Source organism: Capricornis sumatraensis, chromosome 4, assembly GCF_032405125.1.
Source record: "Capricornis sumatraensis isolate serow.1 chromosome 4, serow.2, whole genome shotgun sequence".
Classification (NCBI taxonomy): domain Eukaryota; kingdom Metazoa; phylum Chordata; class Mammalia; order Artiodactyla; family Bovidae; genus Capricornis; species Capricornis sumatraensis.
The window spans coordinates 57,014,533-57,026,684 of NC_091072.1; the positions used below are offsets into that span (position 1 = coordinate 57,014,533).

Genomic DNA, 12,152 nt, shown 5'->3' on the forward strand with positions numbered 1-12,152 from the left:
AGATGGTGATACGTATGTTTCAGGGCTGCTCTCTCAGCTTGTCCCACCCTCTCCTTCCCCTGCTGTGTCTGCAAGTCTGTGTCTCTATTCCAGCCCTGAAGAGGTTCATCAGTACCATTTTTCTGGATTCCATATGTATGCATTCAGTCAGTTCAGTCACTCAGTCGTGTCCGACTCTTTGCGACCCCATGAACCACAGCACGCCAGGACTCCCTGTCCATCATCAACTCCCGGAGTTCACCCAAGCCCATGTCCATCGAGTCAGTGATGCCATCCAGCCATCTCATCCTCTGTCATCCCCTTCTCCTCCCACTTTCAGTCTTTCCCAACATCAGAGTCTTGTCAAATGAGTCAGCTCTTCACATCAGGTGGCCAAAATATTGGAGGTTCAGCTTCAACATCAGTCCTTCCAATGAGTTAATATACAATATTTGTTTTTCTCTTTCTGATTTACTTCAATTTGTATAATAGACTCTAGGTTCATCTACCCATCCCCTCCCTTTTTTTTTTTTTTTTAACTTTTGAAGTTTGCAACTGTTCTTCCTGGAATATTGTCATCCCCATCTTTAATTTTCATGATCTGTTCATCCATCAAGGCCCTGTTCAGACTCCCAGCTCTGTACCTACCATCCAGATTCCTGAAGGTACAACATGTTCTTCTTGCTCTGAACCTTTAGAGCAACTTGCCTGTATGTGTTTGTGGCACATTGTATTTATTCTATCAATATGGCCTATTATCCTTCTCTCCTTCCTGTCCTCCCAAACATTCAACAAACTCCACAGAAACACGAACGTTGAAACTCAGTGGGAGGTGGGGTAGTCCAATTCTTTTTGATAGGTGTGTGACCTTTACACAATTAGTCTACCTAATTTTAGACTTGGAAAAGGCAATGGCAACCCACTGCAGTACTCTTGCCTGGAAAATCCCACGGATGGAGGAGCCTGGGGGGCTGCAGTCCATGGGGTCGCTAAGAGTTGGACACAGCTGAGCGACTTCACTTTCACTTTTCATTTTCATGCATTGGAGAAGGAAATGGCAACCCACTCCAGTGTTCTTGCCTGGAGAATCCCAGGGACGGGGGAGCCTGGTGGGCTGCCGTCTATGGGGTCGCACAGAGTCGGACACGACTAAAGCGACTTAGCAGCAGAAGCAGCAATTTTAGACTGACATTTTGTGCCACGGTTAGAGCAAGATTTGGGCCATTTCTGACCTGTTCTTTACCGTTATCAGTCAGACTAAGTCAGAAAACCAGAGGCCACATCACCTATCTTAGCTTGAGAGAGGATGCTGGAAGAACTGAGTGTCTACTGGCAATAGTGAGGCAATCCTGAAGATGACCATAGCAAGAAGCCTTGGGAAGGAGATCAGGGTAACCAAGCCTTGGAGGCAGTGTCTCTTCATAAGAGCCAGACCTTGACAGACCTTGTCCAGTGGGAGCTCCTACCACACAGGGAGCAGCTGTCTGGAGGGAGTTAGACATGTGGAGAGGAGCCAATTATTTCTGGAGAAGCTGCGTGAAGTAGAGAGGAAAGGGGAAAAATACCTTGACCTCTTTTCGCCATATACTAGTCTGTAGCCAATGCCTCCTGTTGGTAGAAAGCAGCCAGAGGCAAGGGAAGCTGAGAATAAAGTCTACAGGGTTCAGTTACTTGTAACACAGAGCAAGGGAGAAGGAAGTGGCAACCCACTCCAGTATTCTTGCCTGGGAAGTCCATGGATGGAAGAGTCTGGTGTGCTATAGGCCATGGGGTTACGATGAGCTAGACCCGACTTACCAACTAAAACAACAACAACAACAAAAGCAAAGCAAAGGAAGGGTGGACAACATATTTGGAAACAGTAAAATCATTAGCAGAGCCAGCAGAATAAAATATTTACAGCATATGCTCTCTTCAAATGATAGTTAATCGTTTAGTTTATGAATATTGTATCTTCAAGTAGAAGCCCACTAGATCTTTGAACATGGACCACTTTTGAGCTATTTGTGAGCTAGACTAATCTCAGAAAACCATACCATCTGGTGTGAGTTATTTCCACTGTTCCTCTATCTTCTTTTTTAAGGTTTCTTCTATGATTTGGTTTGCTTTCTCTTCTTAGGGATCCTCTTGTCTTGGGTTCCTTGCAATGCAGTACATGTAAATCTTACATCAGGCAGATTTGTGTTTTATCTCTCCTTTCCATGTCTCTGTCTGAGAGTGCTTGACGAGCTATCATGTAGAAAAATATAAACAGCTAAGAGTCGGTAGTAAGCATCCTGAATGGCTCTCAGTGATCCTCATCTACTGGAACTCATGCTCTTCTATGGTACCAGCTGATTTGAATCAGAGTTCAAAGAGGAAGTGGTCATGGGTCACTTCCGAGACTTGGTCACAAATGGTAATGCAACTTCACCATGGTTTTTTGGATTGCTTGCTATGTGGATGCCAACTGTCAGACTGTGAGGACATTCAAGCAACCCAGTGGCCCATTTGTAAAGGGGGTGGGGGCTGATAACCAGTGCCAACTTGCCAACTCTGAGCGAACCACCTTGAGTAAATTCTCCAACCCCAGTTATGCCTTCAGAATACTGAATAAGCTTCAACAGAAATGACTGCAGCCATTAGAAAGCTTCAGTGAAAAATGCCTGGCTGAGCCCTTCCCAAATTTCCTAATCCTGATTTTATGAGCATCATAAAGTTTGGGGATAATTTGTTATGCAGCATTAGGTAAGTGATGGCTTTTGTTACTATTTTCATGATAGTTCTTCAAGGTTTATAAAGTTGATGCCTGAATAAGGCTGATAGTCCCCCATCTCACAGTACTTTGCAAGTTGCAAAGTACTAAACAAATTATTTTCTTTCCTATATTAAACTTGAGAGTTAGGTACGGTCAGTTTTGAAATTAACTTTGTCTTACATTTGAGGAAAATGATACTCAGATTTTGAAAAACTTGTCCAAGTTTCCTTAGTTGTGCTGGCTTAGTCGCTCATTCATGTCCAACTCTTTGATACCCCATGGAGTGTAGCCTGCCAGGCTCCTCTGTCCATGGGAATTCTCCAGGCAAGAATGCTGGAGTGGGTTGCCAAGCCCTCCTCCAGGGGATCTTCCCAACCCAGGGATCAAACCCAGGTCTCCCACATTGCAGGAGGATTTTTAGCGTCTAAGCCACCAGGGAAGACCAAGAATATTGGAGTGGGTAGCCTATCCTTTCTCCAGGGGATCTTCCTGACCCAGGAATCAAACTGAGGTCTCCTGCACTGCAGAGGGATTCTTTACCAGTTGAACTACCAGGGAAGCCCCTGAGTTACCAGCAGCTGGTTAGCAGCAAGTCCTGAAACCAAATCTGTCTTCCAGTCCTTGTTGTACATTGCTGGAGATTCTCAGCAGTCCAGCAAGGCAAATACGGATAGCTGGGGCTGGGACTTTCTGCTGATGCTCAGAATTTAGAATGTGTGTACTTGGCTGGTTCACCCCTGCAAGTAAATAGTCAAAAGTGACAAGACAACATGCAGCTACGGAGCTGACCTAGGTGGCCAGCTAGGCAGGAGTGAACTCCAGCTGTTACTATACACAGCCATTCTTGTTCACTTCCCTGTTGCCTAACACGTTCCAGACCCCCAAATCTAGGCATCTTGAAAATCTAGTTGCAACTTTTTTCTTCCAAGGATTTGGTTAAGATTATAGACATATGTGCTTGGAACGTCCAGACTCTGTGTGTGTTACAATGTGTTTCTCATTTGTGACTTTACTGAAGATTTCTAATATCTAGAACAGTCCCATAGGCTCCAAAATACTTAACACCGAGGCCTGGTTGGTAATGAAGACATTCTTTTTCTCTGACAGCCCACAGTAAATGCACACACCATGATTTTATGCCCGTTATTCACTTATTTCATAAATATGAAAAATTGCTGTCCCTGTGATATGTTTAGTCTCATGTTCTTTATCACTTTCCAACTTTCAATAACTAATGTCCTGATTTGTTACAAGTTGGGCGCTTTGGTCAAAAGTGCATTTGCCACTCGTATGTGAATTCAGTTCAGTGTGGACAACACAATTACACTCCAGTGCCTCTTCTCCCAATATCCTGAAGGTTGTTACTTATAGAAATTCAGATTCAAATAAATATCAAGGGTAGCATTCGAGGGAAAATGTCACAAAGTGATAGCTTGAAAGGATGTTTTAAAGATCAAGGCTTGGCTCAACCCCTTGACTTGAGAACACCAGTCTTATATCTTTGCCTAGAACAGTGATTAACCACCTTATCTGGGCTTCCCTGGTGGCTCAGAGGTTAAAGCATCTGCCTGGAATGCAGAAGACCCGGGTTCGATCCCTGGGTTGGGAAGATCCCCTGGAGAAGGAAATGGCAATCCACTCCAGTACTCTTGCCTGGAAAATCCCATGGAGGGAGGAGCCTGGTACACTACAGTCCATAGGGTCGCAAAGAGTCAGACACAACTGAGCGACTTCACTTTCACTTTCACCTGTATATTAGAATGACCTGGGAAAGCCAGCGTTAGTCAGTGATCTGGGTCCTATGGCAAAGCAATTAAATTCACTCAAAATCTTATTGATGGAGCCCAGGTATCAGAATTTTTAACCAATTCTCTGGTTAAAAATATACAACCAGTTCCAATAAACAACGATGGTAGGCAGCACTAGCCCTAAATGTGGTTTGGTGGTGAGTGACTAAAGACAACAGAACCTTCCCATTTTCCTCCAACCAGCTTGATTTCTGGAGATGTTCTGCTCTAGTAGCAAGAGACACCAGAGTTAGAAATGATCAGATAAGTCTCCTAAGTATGCTTTATGGTAGGGCCGGTACTGAGCAACACACTAGTGGTTTATGATTTCTACTTTACCCTGATAAAACTTGATCTTTACCTGAAATAAATAGATGGCCAGATATTTCTCCAGCAAAGATGGGTTTCTTCAGGATCAGCAAAGAGTTGCAAAGGGTCTGTAACTATGGTGGGCCACATACAAGTTCCCCAACCTCCCCCCACCCCACTCATGGCAAGGAAAGGAGAAAGGTTGAGTCTGTGGCTTTTCACTGGCTGAGTTCCTGCCAGCAAAGAAGCGTCTTTCTTCTTACCAAGAGTCGTTGGATTCTGCAATCCTCACAGCGTGTAAAAGCTGTATTTAATTGAAGTTTCTGTTTACTAATTTTTTACAGTCTCAAATTTCAGGACACGGTACACATTTCACTGGCTCTCTTTGCTTTCATTTCCCCTCAGTCATGTGGATAAAGTTACTGAGAGGACACAGTATATCTTACTTACCAGGCTCGGGGCAGTGACGATAAGCGCTATAGCCTGTGTTCGTTGCAGCCACATTTTGGAAGTAATTGTGTTTAATGCCGCCCATGTTTTAATAATAGGCAGGATATCATTATAAACGAAGTTCACTGTTGCTTTAAAATGACTCCCATGTGCATGCTCTTGCCTCAGCCTACGTACTTAATCCTGGCAGACACTTATATGCCTGTATAGATCACTTATGGAAACCCCACGTTCTCATAAAGTTTCCTCTCCTGTGAGAAAGGCTTTAGGGCCCTTTTCCTAAACATCACATATGTTATCAGCGGGTTCACAGATAGGTCATCATCCCCTTTGACTTCAAGCTCTAAATGTAGTGATCTGTCTTCCATAACTCTTTGTATTCGAATGACTACACAGTGATCCCCCATAATGGATGTTTAACAGGTGCATAAGATAAATGCATGCAAATGTCCTCTGCCTAATTTCCCTTGTAAATGAGCAGTTTTTCCCCATTAGAAAAAGGAAAGCCTGGTTATAGAATGGCAAGACTATGTAACAGATTCTTTTCTGCATTGTGTCATATTCCAGAATTTAGGAGAAATGAACAGTATAAATCCTTGAACATGAAAATTAGATAAGCTTCAGCTTCTAAATAAGCCAACGCATTAAAATGACAGAACCTTAAAGGTAGGCCTTGGGAGTGCTATATGTTGGGTGAAGATAGTTAACCTCAGAATATATGCCAGATTACTTGGACTAATTTAATATTTTTTAGGCCCTATATACACTGGAGACACTGGAGACATATTAAAATTAGAAATGTACACTGGAGACATATTAAAACTAGATATCTAAATTGTAACTATGTTAAATATGTCTGTTTCCTCTAAAAAATGCTCTAATGTTTAACATTCAAATCCATGCACATGTTTTGGGATGTTCAGGATAATAAACAGAAGTACTAATAGAAATCAAGATAGATCAAGATAGATATTATCTCAATAGAGATAGTAAGACTCTATTTATTTATTGTCTTATTCATAGTTTCCCTTTAATATATTAAATTGGGAAGTAGCTAAGACTGGTGGTCCAGTAACTAAGACTCCAAGCTCACAATACAGGGGGCCTGGGATTCCATCCTTGGTCAGGGAACTAGATCCCACATGCTGCAGCTAAGAGTTTGCATGCATCAACTAAGGCCTAGTGCAGTCAAATAAACAAATTATATATATATATATAATATACGGGGCTCCCCGCGTAGCTCAGTCAGTAAAGAATCTGCCTTCAATGCAGGAGACCCAGGTTTGATTCCTGGGTTGGAAAGATCCCCTGGAGAAGGAGATGGCAACCCAGTCCAGTATTCTTGCCTGGAGAATCCCCATGGATTGAGAAGCCTGGCAGGCTACAGTCCATGGGGTCATAAGAGCCGGACACAACTTAGCAACTAAACCACACACACATATAGATATATGTGTATGTGTATGTGTGTGTATAAGATTGAACATCTCAGAAAATAATTATCTATTGCTTTATTTGCTGTGCCCACTTCAGTCTTACTCTACCTGTTTAAGAAACATAATAAAAAATTGATTTTTCTCTTTTTTATGAAAAAAAAGATCAATAAAGATTAAGTACAAGCTAAATAGATTGAATAACAAGATTTGACTCCGGTCAAACACTAGCTATGGAGAAAAGAAATGTTATATAGAGCATTGTATAATATAATAATGTTATTCCCAAATTCCCCCATAATATGATATTAATGATATTACTTTTGCTTAAATTCCCAACTAGAAGAAAAAAAAAAAAACAGATGAAAAACAACTATATGGTTATGGATTATGGTAAATGTGTTTTATTCCTGTGTGCCTATTTATAGAAAGCTCTCTATTTTTTATAATAATCTTTTTAAACCAAATTCCTACAGAGAGAGAAACATTTCTTTGCATATTAAAAACTGGTATAAAGAGGGCATGGTTTTAGAACTCTTACGCTTCTTAGAGAAAGCTTTATAATATAATCCATGACTCTTTCTGTGCCTGTTTAAGAATATTTGGGGTAGTTTTGTTTTAAAGAGGTATCACACACCCCATTTAAAAATTTCATTTCACTGAGTTACACACATTTATTGAGCAACTTACGGGACCAGGGATTGGAATCTGTGAGAACGCAAACATTGTCTTTCCTCCCGTAAATATGTATTCTCTAGAGACAGACAATGGCAAGTAGTCAAGTTTATAAGTGAGATGATCGCATGTGGTGGTAGAGTTATGACTAAAATAAAAGCATAGAATGATGAGCAGGAGATACTATTTTAGATAAGGTGGAGAGGAAAGTCCTTTTCAAGAAGGAAGGCATTTGGGCTGAAACTAGAATGTGGAAATGGAGCTAGCCAGGCAGAACTACAAAGAAGCTTGCTTTCAGGCAGGGGAACAGCAAGTGTAAGGGCCAGCAGGGAGCTGGCTGGTTCACTGCACAGATCATTGTTTATGATGTCTGTTTGAATTCCATTCGGAATTAAAAGAGAAACGCTGCTATAATAATCAAAGCATGACCTACCTACGAGATCAGTCAGTACCTGTCCTGAGAACAGTGATGATTTGCATTTAATTGGCCACTTTAATTTTCATACCCTTTAATTCAGCAGACAATTTGCAATTTTGTGCCCAGCAAAATCTCCCTGACAAATGTAGCGTACAGATGAGAAGCTTCTGATTTATCATTCAAGTCATTTAGGGCCCAAATCACCACCTTTTTTTTTTTTTCTTTCCCTCCCCAATAAAATAATTCACTGCACTGGCTGAGGGCCTTTCAGGATTTGGCTGTTCTTACAACTGTCCATTTTAGCAAGATTTGACTGTCCCCCCATCTGCAACACATATTTTGTCAGGAGAACAATGCCAGTTGCACAATGTCAAACAACACACCTGTGACAGTCAGGGAAGGAAACCATACCCCCAACAACTGCTGACAGGTCCTTTGTGCTGCTGTTAGAATTTTTCTTAAGAAAGATCGCTGTTTAACATTAAAGCTGGAGATCCTATCTCATCAACTAGAATTAGAGACTCATTTGTTGTTACTTAAAAATGAGATGAGAATGTGTTTCAAAGGAATGGAAGTCTGAAAGAGAGGGAATGCAAATAACAACAGAAAGCTGCCTTCAGATATTGTGGGCATACCATCTCAGAAGGAAAAGGGAAAATAAGAGAAAATGAAGAATGTAACATTTTCATGCAGTTGCTGCTATTAAGTCATTATTGTTTGTACTCATTCAATGGTATTATGAATGCAGAGAATTATAGTGTTTTTCCTCCATCACAGGTGTGTTGTGACGTATAAATAATGAAAAGTGAAATGTTATTGAGCTACTTTCTAAAACATGGGAGCATCTGCATTTATACCTCAATCATTCTGAATGCTTCAATGAATGAAAAATGATTAAGGGATATCTAAAAAGACATAGATTTATTACTTTCAAGGGCACATTCTCACTTAATGCAATGAATTACAAAGTTCTTCAATGCAGAGGTTATACAAAGTTTCAAAACTTAGAAGTGCTTGTAATTAAGAGAACTAATTATGTGAAATATATCATAGAGCGCTTATAAAAGTTAAACTTTCTGAAATTTATATATTTCCTTTATAATCTTTAAGTAAACATTTATTTCATTTATAATGTTTAAACAAATTTGGTTTTTTATTTGGATACCTGTTGTTCAGTCACTAAGTCATGTCCTACTCTTTGCGACCGCATGAACTGTAGCATGGCAGGCTTCCCTGTCCTTCACTATCTCTCTGAGTTTGCTCAAACTCGTGTCCATTGAGTCGGTGATGCCATCCAACCATCTTATCCTCTGTCGCCCCTTTCTTCTCTTGCCCTCAATCTTCCCCAGCATCAGGGTCTTTTCCAATGAGTCAGCTATTCACATTGGTGGCCAAAGTATCAGAGCTTCACCTTCAACATCAATCACTCCCATGAATATTCAGGATTGATGTCCTTTAGGATTGACTTATTTGATCTCCTGGCTGTCCAAGGGACTCTCAAGAGTCTTCAACACCACAGTTCAAAAGCACCAATTATTTGGCAGTAAGCCCTTTTTATGGTCTAACTCTCACATCCAAACATGACTACTGGAAAAACCATAGCTTTGACTAGACAGACTTTTGTTGGCAAAGTGATGCCTCTGCCTTTTAATATTCTGTCTAGGTGTGTCATTGCTTTTCTTCCAAGGAGCAAGGGTCTTTTAATTTTGTGGCTGCAGTCACTGTCCGCAGTGGTTTTGGAGCCCAAGAAACTGAAATCTGTTACTGTTTCCAATTTTCCCCCATCTATTTGCCATGACTAGTTTTCTGTGAGTATAGTTTCAGTGTGTCTGCCCTCTGATGCCCTCTTGCAACACCTACCACCTTACTTGCGTTTCTCTTACCTTGGGCGTGGGGTATCTCTTCACGGCTGCCCCAGCAAAGCACAGCCTCTGCTCCTTACCTTGGACGAGGGGTATCTCCTTACCGCCACCGTTTCTGACCTTCAAGGTGGAATAGCTCCGCTAGGCCCTCCTGTGCCTGCGCAGCCACCACTCTTTGGGTTGCTCCTCCCACCGCTGGCCCTGGCCTCGGGCGTGGGTGGCTCCTCAAGGTCACCACCCTTGGCCTCGGACTCGGGGTAGCTCCTCCAGCCGCCACTGACCTCGGACGCAGAGTAGCTCCTCTCAGCCTTTCCTGCGCCGACTCAGCCTGGCACGCTAGGCCACTGCCCCTGACCTCGGACGTGGGGAAGCTCCTCTCGGCTGCGCTTAGGGAGCCAGCTCACAGCCGCCATTGTAGGCCAGAGATGAAATTGCCAACATCCACTGGACCATGGAAAAAGCAAGAGAGTTCCAGAAAAACATCTATTTCTGCTTGATTGACTATGCCAAAGCCTTTGACTGTGTGGATCACAATAAACTGTGGAAAATTCTGAAAGAGATGGGAATACCAGACCACCTGACCTGCCCCTTGAGAAATCTGTATGCAGGTCAGGAAGCAACAGTTAGAACTGGACATGGAACAACAGACTGGTTCCAAATAGGAAAAGGAGTACCTCAAGGCTGTATATTGTCACCCTGCTTATTATAACTTATATGCAGAGTACATCATGAGAAACGCTGGGTTGGAAGAAACACAAGCTGGAATCAAGATTGCCAGGAGAAATATCAATAACCTCAGATATGCAGATGATACCACCCTTATGGCAGAAAGTGAAGAGGAGCTAAAAAGCCTCTTGATGAAAGTGAAAGAGGAGAGTGAAAAAGTTGGCTTAAAGCTCCACATTCAGAAAACAAAGATCATGATATCTGGTCCCATCACTGCATGGGAAATAGATGGGGAAACAGTGGAAACAGTGTCAGACTTTATTTTTTGGGGCCCCAAAATCACTGCAGATGGTGACTGCAGCCATGAAATTAAAAGACGCTTACTCCTTGGAAGAAAAGTTATGACCAATCTAGATAGTATATTCAAAAGCAGAGACATTACTTTGCTGACTAAGGTCCGTCTAGTCAAGGCTATGGTTTTTCCTGTGGTCATGTATGGATGTGAGAGTTGGACTGTGAAGAAGGCTGAGTGCTGAAGAATTGATGCTTTTGAACTGTGGTATTGGAGAAGACTCTTGAGAGTCCCTTGGACTGCAAGGAGATCCAACCAGTCCATTCTGAAGGAGATCAGCCCTGGGATTTCTTTGGAAGGAATGATGCTAAAGCTGAAACTCCAGTACTTTGGCTACTTCATGCAAAGAGTTGACTCATTGGAAAAGACTCTGATGCTGGGAGGGATTGGGGGCAGGAGGAGAAGGGGATGACCGAGGATGAGATGACTGGATGGCATCACTGACTCGATGGACGTGAGTCTGAGTGAACTCCGGGAGATGGTGATGGACAGGGAGGCCTGGCGTGCTGCGATTCATGGGGTCGCAAAGAGTCGGACACGACTGAGTGACTGAACTGAAGTGATTTGCCATGAAGTGATAGGACCAGATGCCATGATCTTAGTTTTTCTGAATGTTGAGTTTTAAGCCAGCATTTTCAATCTCCTATTTCACCTTCATCAAGAGGCTCTTTAGTTCCTTTTCATTTTCTGCCATTATTGTGATTTCCTTAGTATGGATATGTGAAACACCATACAAAAATAAACTCCCATGTCCATGTTTCGCAATTTTGAAGTTCTCCAATGTGAAAAGGTCAAACACTACCAGTATATTGAGTGACCACATTTCCAGAATTAAATTTAGGACAAATACTAGAGTTATAAATATTGGAATTTTGAGGGCTCTAAAAATAAATTTTAAGGCGAATAGGCTTAGCTATTAATCAAGAGTACTCATCAATCCCCAGAACATATAATGGACACAAAGCAGTTTGGGGTGCTGACCCTCCAAACAGTAGAAAATTTGAGCATAATTCACAGTTGGCCCTTTTAATCTGAGGTTTCTCTCTATCCAAGGATTAAACCAGCCATGAATTGTATAGCTCAGAGATATTTATTATTGAAAAATATCTGTGGTTGAGTGGACCTGTGCAGGTCAAACTCAATTGTTCATGTGTCAAATATATTTTAAGTTTTAGGGCTTTGACCTACACTTCCAAGTTTTCAGTCAGCTTAATGCCCTTTCATAAATTCATGCTTTTCTATAAACTGGTACTGCTAACTAACCTTCTCCTTTAACTCTGTCATCTGGTAAATTTCTCATTCTTTAAGTACTAGCTTAAATAGCAACAATTTATATATGTTAAAATTAGTTTGTGTCTATTGAATGACTACTAAGTGTCAGTTGTTCAGTTCAGTCACTCAGTCATGTCTGATTCTTTGCCACCGCATGGACTGCAGAATGCCAGACTTCCCTGTCCATCACCAACTCTGGGAACTTGCTCAAAATC

The 12,152-nt window shown here is 41.8% G+C and overlaps 1 non-coding gene across 1 annotated transcript; it reads left to right on the plus strand.

The window, feature by feature from the left end:
• The first annotated feature begins 4,253 nt into the window (after positions 1–4,253).
• Positions 4,254–4,325, plus strand: TRNAS-GGA (transfer RNA serine (anticodon GGA)). Its single transcript has one exon. It is a non-coding gene; the product is annotated as a tRNA-Ser (tRNA).
• The last annotated feature ends 7,827 nt before the right edge of the window (positions 4,326–12,152 follow it).